Source organism: Tauraco erythrolophus, chromosome 22, assembly GCF_009769465.1.
Source record: "Tauraco erythrolophus isolate bTauEry1 chromosome 22, bTauEry1.pri, whole genome shotgun sequence".
Lineage (NCBI taxonomy): Eukaryota > Metazoa > Chordata > Aves > Musophagiformes > Musophagidae > Tauraco > Tauraco erythrolophus.
The window spans coordinates 10,913,129-10,928,282 of NC_141486.1; the positions used below are offsets into that span (position 1 = coordinate 10,913,129).

The following is a 15,154-nucleotide window of genomic DNA, read 5'->3' on the forward strand; positions in this document are numbered from 1 at the left end:
TTTTGTTTTATTTTCTTTTTCAAAAGAAGGTGCACTTGGAAAGCCACAACCTGACAGGGTAGGAGAGTGCACAGTTCAAGGCGCAGAGGACAGGATCAACACCAAAAATTAAAAAATAGCTACTATGGAAATTGCTGGTATTCTCCTAAACTAGGTAATAGGATACAAAACCTTCCATCCCTCAGTGAGAAGTCACCACAAAGCTAGATGAGAGTCTTAACGTTTTTATCGCCTGCTGAGCCACCTACGTAAATCTGCGCCCATGGCACACCACCACCATTATTGCAGGACACCACAGCAAGGACAAGAACCAAAGGCACCTCAACACTGAACTCTGCTCGTCAGCACAAAAAGCCCGCTTGGTTTTCACAGCCTAAAACTATACTTTCAGTGGTAAGAGAAGGACAGATTATAATGCCGTCAATTCAGTTTATTCCACAGTTCAAACAAAATTCAACTCTTAAAAACTGGAACTTTCATGTTAGTGAGAAAAATCCTTTTAAAAAACAAAACAACAACAAAAAAAACAAAACCCTCCACCTAGATCTGTTGCTTTGTGCTCTGAAAGAGCACTTGCTTCTGCTGTTTTAGGAGCTCAATTCACTTTGCATGGCTCCTCTATTGGGGAAACAAAAGTCTCTGGATTGGACCTTCTCAGTGGTATCTGGAAACTCCTACTCTTACTGCAAGCAAGGCCAGTAAGAATCATGTTTAGAAGTTAGTTCATCAGTAATTAACTACAGAAATACATGAAAGAAGAAAGCAACAAGGTGCAAGAACACTCCTCCAAAGGCTTTTTGCTTGTACTGAGAGAAACAAAAAGGAAGTAATTAAACCTAGCTAGCACACTTTCACTTTGTATTTTGCTCTAAATCATTTAGAATTCATATAATGTAGGACCAGGAAAAGAATGCCAGAACGACCAGTGCAGAACTCTCACCATAAGAAAACGTTGTCCCTGAAATTCAGTGGACAAATACTACCAGACAGTTTCATGCTTTATCGAGACAAAATCCACAAGTTAAATTTAGAATGATGATTTCTGCAGGCACTCAGATCTTTCTGTTCTAAATTTTCTAGAAATTGCAAACTAGAACTTGGCAGACATTAAACTGACCCAGCATGTGTCTTCTGTAATCCAAATTATATTCTGACCTATTACTCCGTAAAACTGTTAGGAGAAAAAAAAAAATCATGCCTTTCAACACAAGATGGCTTCAGACAAGAGACGGGGACATTCTATTTATCTCTGCTAAGAACAAAACTCAAGTAACGTTTTTTCCTCTCGGAATATTAAAAGCTAACAGAGGAATCAAAGTCATCTCCACTGGAGAATAAGCAAAGTTTGCTGAATAACACTACTTATGTAACTGTATTAATTCAAAGCAGTTGTGGTTATTTTTCTCCATTTACCATGGGGAGAATATACGGCGTTTCTAGACTCTCTGATCTCATTCTTAAATACTGCAACTAGATACTCCCCAAAGCATGCAGGTGTCACCAAGCTGTTTGGTGGAAGTCCCTACAAGTTCACCAACATTGCCTCTACAGTCACTCAAGAGCTTAAGGTTTTTTGCAACGCGACGAACAATAAATTGAATGAAATAGCTCAGAGGTTACAAACCAAAGAAACCTGGGAAACTCCTTCTCCATCTACCAGTAATCAGACAGTACTACCCAACACTCCATTGCTAAGCTGTGGGAGATGGCAATTTTCAGGCAGGACTTGAACAGCAAAGACTAAAACATGTTAGTCAGTCTCTTCCATTTTGATTGTGGTTATCAAGCTTCAACGTGCTTTTATTAGCAAAAAAATACCAGACCATGGCTACACACACAAGAATTTCAAAGCACTTCATAAATGTTATTTCTCCAGTTGCTGAAATCGCTGTAAATGTTATGTTGGTTGCATTTAGAAGAGACCCCATTGCCCCAAGGCTTAAGTGACTTGCCCAATGCTACAGTAAGTCAGTGGCAGGACTTGGAAAAGTAGTTAAGTTCTTCATTTACCATACACACCCAGCTCTGGAGCATGCTCTTTCCCCCTTTCTAGCTTTCCTTTGGCTTCTTCAGTTTCATTTGAACAGACACTGCACTGCTGGCTGCTTTTGCTGTTCAGTCTCTGCCTAACAGGACCACAGCCACCCTTGGCAGGCCAGCCTGGCAAACTGGCATGGTAAATGCTTCACTACAATTACCTGTAGATTCATGAGATTCAAATTAGCAATTCAATATCTGAATACGGTGTGATTAAACTCAGGAATCTAATTCAGAATGTGTCCTATTTTCGGACATCAATTTTTTTGAGCACTTTTGAAAGTCAAACTGACATGGACTCAGGAACCTTTCTTGTATTTTTCAAAAGAGGACAATGGAGTCCCTCTTTTGTTAGGCAGCAGGACACACACAGTCTGTTCTCAGGAAGAAGAGAAGCCAGAAAAATAAGAACATCTCAGGACACTAACAAGGGACCTGAACCGTTCTGCAAGATAAGAGGAAGCTTTGCAGCCCCATTCTATAAAGCAGCCCCCTCCTCAGCATCAAGGATCTCACTCTGGACATTAAATTCTAGCATATCGTTCAGTTTTGAAGGAAAAAACAAAGGCAGTTGTCTCTGCTGCTTGGCGTTTCTAAAGCCATACATGGCATAGGAGCAGGCTACAGAGGATAAGGGAGTTCATTCTTCTCTCTCTCTTAAAAAGGAAAAAAAAAAACCCAAAACAACAAGACAAACAAAAAACTCACCAACAAAACAACAACAAAAAAAAACAGCCTTCATACTAGATATTAGGTAGCCATCTAAAACAACCAAAACTAAACGAAAATGATGGAGAGTCTGATAGCAGCATCTCTTTTAGAAATCAGAAGAGAAACTGGCAACTCCAGGATGACCAGGAGTGCATAAGTCATCACTTCCCCTGCTGGTGCCCAAATCACACACCTCACACAGTACCTCTTCCATCTTCTCCACACTAAGCTCCAGCCATTTAATAGCAGCTTATCGTTGCTGTGAGTTCATTTGGAATGGCTACTTTGATCCTAGATCTGTTGACAAGGAGACTACAGAGCGTGTGCTTCAACATGATGATCCCTACAACCAGCCCAACTCTGCCAAAAGGCCACTTTTCACCTCTGTTGATCATACTACCTTTTCCTTCTTCCAACCCCATCTCCTCTAAGGCGCCTAAGAAACAAACAAGAGAAAAGCAAATGCACACACATAACAAACACGTACTGCTCCCCTTGGGCTTCATGCATTCTGGACATTGGATCTCCGGGCAAGCAGTTTTGTCTCCTGTAGAGCACAGAAACACAGAGAGAAGTCTAAAAGCTACTGGCTCTTCTCCTTCCCCCATACTAGTCTTTACAGCTACCCTGTGTAATCCCTTCTGTGCTGGAGTATCTGCAAGCTGCTCTCGTGCTGCAGCACCCAACTGCTATGGAGAGACTGGCGAGAGCAAACCTAGTTTTGTGCTACTGCAGACTGGCACTGCGACGTGGAGGAACAGCACAGGAGACCCTGTTAACTAACCCTGCACGAGTTTTGCCTGCTCTGCCCCTTCCCTCCAACCTCCCCATTCTTTACGGATCAGGAAGAGAACGGCAACTTTGCAACCTCATGACAAAATTAAAAGGTATTTTTCTTTCTCAACAAGAGCATCCAAAAACCATTTCTCAATCTTTTCCACACCAACAACCTTCTCTCTACACACTGTGAATGAACAAACACTGCAGAGTCCTTTCACAGTATAAAGACTGTCAAGTTTTCTGATCTTCCAGCATTCTGAAATATGAAGAAAACTTAAGACTATATTTTGTGCATGCATATTCTTGAACTACCATGCAATCTATCAACACAAAGCACAAAAAGCCTTTTCAGGAGATACTCCAAACTTTGTTAGAATAGGATATTTTCAGTTGGAAGGGATCTACAACAATCATCTAGTCCAACTGCAACACAAGAGGAGCACAAATAACGGAAATAGAGCAAGGAAAAAGCGAGTGGAAGTACAGCAAATCCCTGTACTCCTCAGCTCTCAGCCAAAATTCAGTCTTCTACGTACTGTGCACAAGACTTGCTACTGTACTGCATGATGAGGGTAAAGAGGACTCATTGAGACAAGGTGCACCTGCTAAAACTGGCAGTAAAACCAGTCGACTACTGCAAATTAGCAGTGCCCAGTGCAAACAGAAAGCAAGTCTTTGTTCTTCTGGCACAAGAGAACTCCTTTACTGCGAGCACCACATACAGATCAAACATTTACAAGCAAAAGAAAAGAAGCTAGCCAAGGGAATTATATTAAGATTACAGATGACAGTGTGAAAGAAAACAATAAACGTACCACCGAGTCCCATGCCCAGACAAGCTCTCCTCGAGCAGTTCTTCCTCTGAAGGAGAACTGCAAGGAGACAGCCTGAGCCAAGTTTCTACAGCAACTGCAGAAGTATCAGTACAATGATATTCAAACCCTGCAGTAACTGCAGAAGCATCAGTAAATGGATACTCCAAATCCTGAAGGAACATTTGACAGCTTCACTTGGACTCTTACCTCGCTGGGCAACTCACTGATCCCAATCAGCTTAACTCAACTCTGAATTTGCCTGTTTCTCTGCAAACTCTTCTGAATCCTCTTTACCCTTAATATTATTTCAGTACACTTGTTCCCCTCCAAAATTTCATGGAACTCGACACAGGCATCACAGAAAGTTCTGTAGACATGGTGCTGGAAGGATGACCAACATCATCCTGTAAGGGAGAGACCAGCTGCATCTTTGTATGGTGCTCCTGCAACTACTCACCAGGGGTGGAATGCTGTTATGACAATGACACTATGCTTATGTTGCATTACTAAAAGCACACTGGGAAACATCTCGACAGGAACCAAAACAGTGGTATGTTACTACCCAACTACACAGCAAAAGCAGATTCATTTATAACGTGGTTATTTTAATACTAATGGAGAATCCGTATTACTGCACCTATGCACTTGCTGATTGTTTCAACCAGGAACTGTAATTTATTAAAGAGTGTTTAAGGCAGGCCATACCTCATTTCCCTTTCAAGAATCTGCTTTAGTAAGTCACGGTGGCTCAACAGTCGCAGCTTTATCAGCAGTTCCATACAAGCGCTCTTTGCAAGAGCTTTTTTCTGAACTCTGCAGTCTGACTTTGTTTCACACTGAAACTTGGCATGAAGCTCAGGCTCCTGACCCATAGCAAGAAGTTAAACAACATTGCTTGTTTGTTTTCAAAAGGGTCAGAAAGTCTCCAGTTTCAGGTTCCTCAGTGTTCGGGGAGGAGAGGAGCAATATATACACTCACACTTCAGAAACATTCAGTATTCCACCCGTCTGCAAAGAACAGGGAACCTTAATTAAAGAACTGTCAAAGATATACTTTTTAAACTGCTCTTACTATTGGTTTATTACATGAGGTTACATCCACAAAAAACAGATTTTTGGTCAAGAGTTCACCACTTACATAACACTGACTCCCAGCTATCTGCTTTAAACAATATCCTTTATCTCATGGGCTAGCAAAAGGAAAGTGACTGAATTCCCCCAAAAGATAACGCAGCCTGCACGGAAACAATCAACCCGCAAAAGACAGTCCTATTCCCACACTAATGTTATAGAAAAGAAACACAAAGATGAAAATATTTTGGTTTTATTTTTGTGCCTTTCGTCATGATTGATTCAAATAGTACCATCACTATTTAGACGGTGATAGTTGTTTTTTTTAAAATGTGAAGCAGTGTGAAATCTAAAGTGGAAAAGTATCTTATGAGTTCTTAAAGCATAAGCATGCAAAGAAGACTTAGCAGGCTAGTTTGGAAGGAATAAAGACAGCAGTTCCAGCCAACTATCTTTTAGTACAAAGTAATATAAAAAAATATTTATTTAGCAACTACGCTCAGTGTCAGTTTTCACATAATTTGCTAAGACTGAAAATTCAACCAAATTTTTTAAATTGTGGAAAATATCCCAGTCACAGGAGGTTCTTGTTTGCCTCCAAGGTGGGAGTCATGATTCTTTTCTCTTACACAAATTTAGACAACTGTGTTCTCTCTCCAGCCTCCTGGCCATCTGTAGAGATGAGGAGGTGTGTACAGATGTGGGCTCAGAGCAGAACAAGCTACTTCTCTGAGCTCATATTTTTGGCAGTCACCAATTTCACCCTCACCCACCAGAAGCAAAGAAGTTATCAGCCTTGTCTCCCCCTCGCCTTCCCAGTATTTGCCTTTCTTCCTGGCTTTTCTAGAAGACTTGTCACCATATCTACCAGAGTGCATTTATTACTGGTTTTAAAATAACAGCTTTTGCAAGAGGGAAACATTTCAGATCTTTATAGAGGAACCTCAGACATCAAGAAATGAAGTTGTGTGGTGAATCAGTGGCAGAACCTGAAAAGGGGCCAAATGCTCCCCTAATCAACATCTTCAGTTTGATCATCAGACCTTCGCTGGATCACAGTGTTGCTCTGTGCCTGGTACTGAAGAGTTTCCTCGCTGGGCTTTTTACCAGTTTGCAGTTTTAGAAGGAACACTCACAATTATTCTGAGGTGTACTCTGATGCACACAACATAACATTCCTGGTTCCCCAGCACAGCACTACCTTTCAAGTCTACAGAGGCCCAATGATGCACTCGCCCCTCTTTAAGGTCACCCAAATGGCACAGCTGATTACTTTAGAGAAACAAATTAAGTCTCTATATGATTAAAGACTTGGACAGCATGACCAGACAACCAAAGCAGCCCTAATCCATTTGTTAAGTTCAATTACCTAGACATCAAATCAAGAGATCATGAAGCATTAGGACGTTGAATAGCTGCTTACTAAACACTTCTAGCTCCCTGAAAAGATGACAACCACCAAGAATCCGTGACATGGAACAGGCGTTCTTCAAAGCAGAGGTGGGGAGAATCAGTTCTTGGGCATTTATGTTTTCCTCTCATCTTCCGTAGAGCTAAAACCAGCTGTGAGAGCAAAGGGAAAGAAACTAGGGTTCAAAGTGGAAGAGGAGTAGAAATCCAAGTCTTCTAAGTGTCTGTATCATCTGCGTTTACAAAATAATTCCAGCAGATATTGGAGATCACATCTCAGGTCTCGATTCTCAGTCTAGCAATGTCAAAAGTCTTCGTGAGGCAAATAAGATGAGCCCAAGCTCCTTCATTTTAGAGTCCAGCTGCCAGCTCCAATAGGTTCTCAGGTAGTATTTTGATGTAGTTCACTTATGGGGGGGGAAAAAAAAAATCTCCAGTTCTCACTGCACTTACTGTTCAGGAAAGGAACGGCAGAAGCCAAGAACTGAGGCCATACAAATTTTTGTTTCTCTTTGTCTCAGGGTGAGGAGTTACATAACTAACATTCATCTAAACTATTGCTAACTCACTTTAACAGAAGACCCCACCTAGGCACACTTTTTATGTCTCTGTATATAAAAAAAAAAAAAATAGCTACTCAGGTTTCTAGAATCCACCTTCATAGTAAAGTACGATCCAACCTGAAATTTCTCTTATGAACCTACTCTAAAGTCAGTCCAGGCTTGGCCCTAGGGTGCACAACTACCACAATACACGGTATTACGGAGCTGATTTTCCCTTCTCTACAAGCACTTCATAGTCTCCCATACCGTCCTTTAAGGATTCCTTGCAACCCCTTCCTTCCAACTACCTTCCTCAGAGCTCCATGTTCCCTATTTGTCTCATCATACCACAGCCCCCAGCTTCCCAGTGGCTGCGCATATTCTCTAGTACTTCACTCCCTGAAGACACACGCTCTACACCTACAGGTCCCCCTTCTATTCCAGAGTATTTTCCATTCCAGCAAATATTCAAAAATTGCCATATTATACATGCAGAAATCAAGGAAAGTAGACAAGTAGAAAAGTACTAACCCCACAGAGGCTCAGAGAGCAAACTAGAGCACTGCATCCACGGCGAGAAAGAGCAAATTTCTCTATGCAAAGAGCTGCCCCTTCAGCACAGAAGTACCAAAACACAGGAATAGACGACTAATTTTTCTTCTTTTCTTTGTACTGGAAAACTGATGTCTTCACCCGGATTCAGCATCAGTTACACACCTATCAGAACATCTCACAGCTTCCTCACAGCATAGCTGGAAAAACCAGCCACGCGGGTTGTGCTGACTGCTACCACTTCTCACCAGCTCCTTGCCATGCCCAGGACAGGATAATTAACGCCACATAAATAGCTGTTGTTTAAATTCAGCTCCAGAATTGATTAAATGTTAACACACGTTAGTCAGCACTTTCAGATCCACTGGTAACATGTTATTTGTTTCTGTGGTTAATGAAAACATCCACAACCCAATCCCATTCATCTTATCTCCGAAAGGTTACACCGTTGGACCCTTTATGATGGTGCTGCACACCGCAACAGAAACGCAGCACAGCTTCACTCCTGACAGCTGACTCCCATACAGCACAGAACTCAAATGTATATTTTTTTTTTTTTAATACAAGCTGTAATCTGTTTTTTAAATCGGCTGATTTGTACTATCTTAACTGCAGGCTTTCACCCAGTCTCCAGGTGACACGTTTAGTGCAACCATTCGATGTCTCGCTAAGCAGGCTGTAAAAAGACCATTTAAGTTAACTATCTTCTTTATTCAGGTAAAAACCAGCTAGCAATTTTAAGACTGTCCCCTATTTCCACAATGGCAACTGAATTCAGTGGGGTGCAGCATGCTGGCTTGTTTCCTTGCTGAATTTTGAACACTCTCTTTAAAAAGCAAATATGAGGACATTCAAGAGAGATATCATGTTTATGGAAGAGGTTAAATAGGCTCATGGTAACAATTCTTTGGCTGCTACATAACAAAAACCAGAGCCACCCAACGCCCTGCAACAAGTAATGAAATTTTTTACTCCTCCTCCAAGATTAACCATGACTTATCACAACCAACTGTTGCAGGACCAGCCCCCTTTGAAACATAGATTAAAAAAGGTCCATCAGTTTCACAGTACCATCTGCACTAGGATTTGCCACAAAATGGTTTAATCTCACTGGGCGTTGTGTGCACAAGATCCTGCTCCCAAGCCTCAAGTCTCCTCAGCGACTGCTTTGCCAAAGCTCGTGTCTAGAAACAGGCACCACTTACTCCCAAACCAGGTCCAAAGAGCCCGGGTGTCTGGGCTTCACACGCACCTGCAGTCTCTGCTTTTCCAGGAAGGCAGGTACCGCCAGCTGAGAACTCGTGTTAGGGGAAGACTTTGTTCAGGGTCATCATCAACTTGATCCCATAGCTTGGGAGAAACGTGTCCGCATGGAACATCATACCTGTGTCTTGCAGAAGACTGAAGACACCTTAGGGCCCAATACTTAAAACACTATGCTAACTCTCAAATCTGCTGTATTACAAGTCAAACAAGAAATGTGTTTAATGAAAGTGTCTCCCTCCCCAACAGAGGGAACAGAGAAGCAAAAGCCTCTCGAATCCACTTGCCCTTTTCTGCTCCAACCACGGGGCAATTTTAAGAGGCAACATCAGTTGCTCACCATTGAGTTCATTTACTGTCAAGATAAATGTCAAGTTCAGCTTCCATCATTGTTTCACTTCTTCAGCACTCATTACATCAAAGTTCAAGGTCTAAAATCGTAATAGGTTGTTTTCTAAGATTTTTTCAAGTTCTATGACGTCTCATGATTACCCACTAGTAAGAGGGTTCTTCCCAACCAGATAGTCAAACATTCAAATTTTCAATAGTGAAAAATTGAAAATTTTCAATTTTTCAATTGCACAAAAAAAAAACCAAGTAGCAAAATCTAATTTACTGTGATAGCCAGACACACCCCAATTTTATTTTATTTTTAAGCATACAATTAAGAGTAATTTAATTCCCCTATGTAACTATTACATGAAAGAAACATCACTGTAAGAAGAGCTTAGTACTATTGGTACACAAACCTTACGACAGATAAATTAGAGTCTAGTAAAACAGCATATAATTTGCATTTTGTTATGTCAATCACAAGTAGCATCTTGAGGCTCTTAAATAGTATGCCAAAGCACAACATAAAAGAACTAATTTAAATCAATCCATGCGGCAGGATCACTTAAGCTTCCACAATCCAAGACATCCCCTAAAATGAGTTAGCAATTGGATTTCACAAGATTATTCCTCTTCAACATCCACTTACACCTTTAATTTGCCAGCACGTTATGAAAATATTTTACTACAAAAGAGTTAGAAAGTTCTTGCATAGCTACAGCAAAATCAATGAAGTAAAACAACAAGGGCATGGTTTTTAACAACCCATGGCCTTTATTACTTGAATAGGTAGTAAGTTATTATTACTTGAATGGTGTCTATAATTCCTGCTTTTTCTTACAAGGACATGGATTAAAGTTTTCAAAGGTTAAATAGAAACACTATCCCTCTGTGAATTGACACAGTGTATGCACCACTATCTATGTTTTCTGTCATCACTGCTCAAAGACTTGCACACAAGAAGGAAAAACTACACAAGTGCCAAGAAATGCAGAAGTACAACTGAAAAAATATTGTCTCTAATCTCACCACTTGTATCAATTAACACTTTTAATAAAAAAACATAAGCAAATATTTTCAGGTAGGGCAGCTTAGTCTTCTATTTCCTTAAATACAAAGTACAAAGTTTCTAGTTGTCAAATCATGCTGCAAGTACAACAAATGTACTTTAAGACTTGTATTTTTCTGCCATTTAAATCTGTAACTGGTTTTCCTGTTGCTTTAAACAGGAATTTTCCTTTTGATTTCACCACTGCAGCACATACAGCAGTAAAGCAATCTTTACTTGCCAACACCGCTCAGCTTATAGCAAATCCAGGACACCACATCAGCCAAGTGCTCCTCACGTGTATGTTGCTAGAACAGAAGAGTTCTCCCTCCCCCAGCCTCTATATAAAGTACGTTACAGAAATCAAAATGCTGGGCTAAAGTCCTCTGTTGGCATGGCCAGACTTACCACAAATCTTGACTCACCAGGAGCTGAAGTTAGCCTAGTGAGGTGTCAACTGAGCCTCCGCATTCTCACTCACCCAGCATCTCCCTCGGGTGACCAACACATCCTGGGTGCCCTCCTCTCAACAAGTACTCTCCTTCACCCAGCCTAGCCTAGAAATACACAAACTGCCACTTTTTTTGCTGCTTCATATTTCTGCTTAGACACCTTGGCCACTTGTAGGTGTACGTACATCACCACAACCAAGGACAAAACTCCGCAAACTTCTCACTGTTTTAACAGACACTTCAACAAGTATGCTCACAGAGACTTCTCACACACTCAAAGGCTTGTTAACCTGCCAGGGCATTTCCCTCTCCCCTCATCCCAGCTCTGGACGTAGGTACTCTTCAAAGAGCTCTATTTACATGCCAAGTTACAAAGTTCGGCTGCTTCCAAAGCAACGTGGAAAAAGTGCAGGTTTTATGATTCTACAGTGAGGTTTTTCACAACACAAAGCAGCTTCTTAGACTACTTTAAAAAAAAAAAAAAAAATCTCCAAACAAGATTTCACAGTTAAAAAAAAAAAAATCCCAGCCCACCCACAGGCCTTTGAGGAACATTAATGGAGGGGCTTCAAAAGAAGAAAGCTCTGCAACCTTAAGCATCATGTTACTGAATGAACATCCGTGATAAAAAACTGCTCACAAGTCAGAAACAAGAGTCACCGTCCTGGTTTTGGCCTGGTTAAACCACAACGGTCCTTGAAATCTTGAGCCACTTCTCTAACGTTAAGGCATGGCATGGCCTTTGCCATCTTCTGTTGTACCTTTCCATCTGCCTACTCTTTGTTCTCATTTGCTTCTGAACCTTTGGTATGAAATCAATAGCATCTATAATTCCTGCTTCTAGGACAAACAAAGAGGCTGGATTTGGTCACTTCTTCAGCAACACTCCTACCAATTATCACCTGGGACTCCTCCCAGCCCCCAACACACAAGTATTTCTAGACAGAACCTCCCTCCAGCTCCCCAAGAAATTAAATCCTAGATTTCTACCTTGCGTTTAGCCTGTGAACCACTTGGAACAAGAACTGGCACTTCATCAGCACCTTCTCTATGGAGAGACGACAATACTGTCAATAGTTCAGTAACAATTATTAGTTTGGATGAACAGCCTACACAAATAAAACCCCTTTATAAAAATGAATAAGAAAATTAGCAAGAATTAATGACTCTACTTGGAATGCTAAAGCAGCGCAAGACTTGCACAGTCAATGACAGGATTCTGAGAAACAGGAAACCAAAAATATTAAAACCTTACTTACTATTAGCAATCCTCAGCCACTCTTTTCCCCATCTCTCTCTTCATTCTCCACCAACATGAAGCAGAGAAAACTGACTGGAAAGTTCTAGAGAGTAAAACACAGCACATGCCAAGAACTTCCAGAGGCAAGCCCAACTTCCCAAAAATGACCAGGAATTTAGTAGAAACTACAGCCAGCTGCAGTCTGCTGACACAGATTTCTTCTTCATTGCTTCACCAGCTGGAAGTAACTACAATCCATCTTCTACAGATTTCTGATGACCCACCTAAGAGGTGGACTATTTAAATTCTTGGAAAACACACTTGCTTTTCAGACACTATGAGCAACGACCTTGTGCAAATGAAGGAATACAGCAATACAACCTCTACAGCGACACTGTCCGGCCTTCCTCCCTTCCCGTTCCTAAAGTTTTGGTTTTAAGGCCTCCTCTCCAAGCACAGACAGCACTTTTCCATCTTCCTTCCTTCCTGCAGACATTAGGCCCTCTCTGCCTCCACAGGTGTTTCCTTTGGGTCTCTCAAAAATGGTTAACGTGTCTTTAAAAAAAAATAAAACAAGATCAAGTTTTGCAAACAGTTCTTCCTTCTCCATTCTTTCCAAGGATGTCAAATTATTCTGCATGAATGACAGAAATTAATCTTCTGTCTTTACCCTAGAAGGCCAGGCCTCAAATGCTTACTAGAACACACAGCTATTTTAATTTAAGTTAAATAGCTCAGCTATTTTAATGAAGTTAAAGTTGTACAAACATTTTTTTGGAACTGGGGATTTGAACTACCTTATGTTCCTGACAACAATGCCCACTGAGGTCTTTCTTTACTTTAACCACACTTAGAATTCTAAGTTTTCGGAAGAAAGTATGATAGAACTTTTTAAGAAATGTTAACAAACTACAGCACACAGCTTAAGGAAAAAAATAATTCAGTCATATCCAGGACTCTCCATTTTATAAATGTTTTTACTGCCGTATTCTGTGCATGGATGCTCTCTGGAGCAGGATGTTTTCTTCTTCCTTTCTGTAAATCGCACGGCAGCATTTCCAGATTCATTTAAATAAACAACAAGACATTCAGCCAGATAATGCAAATTCCTATTTTGCTTCAAAACTCAAGTTTTGCTCTGTTCAGGACCCTGCGCACGACTCCCCAGTTCTCTTCCCAGTTCTCACTTCCAGGAAAATCAGCGGGTTAACGATTAACAAAACCCAGTACAAAGCAAACCCAGAATGAAAGAGGAAAAAAAAAAACCAAAACACACCAAACCAACACACCGATATTTTCCTCAAAACCAGGAAGCCCGTGCAGGCACCGGCGCGACGCGGGTTTCCCGAGCACCGCGCAGCAGCCGCCGCGTTCCCGCGGACACCGCCGCCCCGGGAGCGGCTCGGAGCGGGGCAGAGCCACGCACCGCACCGACCGCGCCGGGAAGAGCGAACTTTTCCCGGTGAGAGCCGCAGCCGGCCCGCCGGGAGCCCGGCCCGCCGCGCACGCCTCCCCTCACGGCACCTGGCGCCGCGCGGGCGGGCCGCGGCGGGCTGTCAGGGACGGGACCGCCCGCCCCGCGACCCGGGGGACCCCCGCGCACACCGAGCAAGTTCCGCCCCGCCCGCAGCCACCTGCGCGACCGCGGACAGGTACGCGCCGCGCAACCGGCGGAACGGCGGCCGCCTGCGTGCCCCGCGGCGCCGAGCCCCTCATCGCCGCCCCCGCCCGCGGGCTGGCGGCCCCTCAGGGCGCCCAGACGACCCCCCCCCGCCCTCAACGGCCGCCGCGCCCCTCCGCGCGCGCAGCAGCGCCCCCCAACCCCCCCCCCCCCCCCCTCCGCGCCGCCTCCCATCCCCCCCGCGCCGCCCCCCGCGCCGTGTCCTGCCCTTGCCTCCTGCCCGCAGTGCCCGGTGCAGTGGGAGGAGCGGCGCCCGGCGCCCGCCTCCCCTCAGGGGCGCGCAGGGAGAGCTGTCTGCCGCCCCGACCCCCCCCCCCACCGCCAGCCCCGCCGCTCGCCCGCCTCACCCCGCTCGCCGCCGGCCCCGGCGCAGCCCCCCGGCCCCGTCCCGGCTCCGTGGCCCCGTCCGGCTCCTCCGGCTCCGCAGCGGCGAGCGGGGCTCCGGCACGTGACAGCGCCCAGCGCCCCCATAGGCTGGGGCTGCCGGGCAACGTGGGCCCGCCCCCTCCCTGCACCTGAGAGAGCGCCTTACGCCAACTGCGTAGGGGGATGCCGAGCCGCCGCGCCAGTTCCGTAGCGGCGCGGAACCAGCCGTTTCCTCCCTGCTCGAGGCAGGCCAGCGCAGCCTTACGGAATTGACGTAAAGCTTCTCGGCTCGGCCTGCCCGGTTTCCTACCTGGGGCCGCTACTCCTTGCGTAAACTGCGTAATCCCACCCGCCGCCCCGGGAAAAGGCTCGCTGCAGCCGGGAGAGCTCCTGCGGCTATGTGGGTTAGGAGCGGCCAAGCCTGCACCTAGGAGCGTCACTTACGTAAAGCCCCTCAAAGAGGTCAGTGTTTCTTACGGATTCTCCGTAATGTCGTCAACGCGGGCGCTGCACCTGAGAGGGCTCTTGTTGCGCAAATGCCGTAGGTGCTAGCGTGTCGGGCGCAGAGTGCGTAAGCGACGCGGTAGGGTCCCTCCCCATCTCTGGCCGAGGGGCGGCCGGGCCTGGCGGCGCGGCGGGAGGCGGAGGTGTGTGAGGAGCCTCGTCCCTGCCCCATCTCCGCTCGGGGCGGGGAGGAGGAGCCGCTGCCCCCGCGCCAGGGCACCTCGGCATGTGGCTTCGCCGTCGCTCGGCGCCGCTTGCAGCGGCCCGGAGCCGTGAGTGTAAATACTCACCACGGGCAGCCTCGTCCCCGCCGGCCGGAGGAGCGGGGAGGTGCTCGGCGGGCGGGCGC

The 15,154-nt window shown here is 44.6% G+C and overlaps 1 protein-coding gene across 6 annotated transcripts in view; it reads right to left on the minus strand.

Moving 5' to 3' along the window:
- Positions 1–14,308, minus strand: part of STRBP (spermatid perinuclear RNA binding protein) — a 56,796-nt gene extending 42,488 nt beyond the window's left edge. For 3 of the 6 annotated variants that reach the window (XM_086625019.1, XM_086625015.1, XM_086625013.1), the window contains exon 1: positions 14,283–14,307. The gene's annotated coding sequence lies outside the window, so the exon portion shown is untranslated. Of the gene's footprint in view, positions 1–14,282 lie in introns of all 6 variants that reach the window. The other 3 variants (XM_086625018.1, XM_086625017.1, XM_086625014.1) reach the window with 2 other exon arrangements.
- Positions 14,309–15,154: the final 846 nt, after the last annotated feature.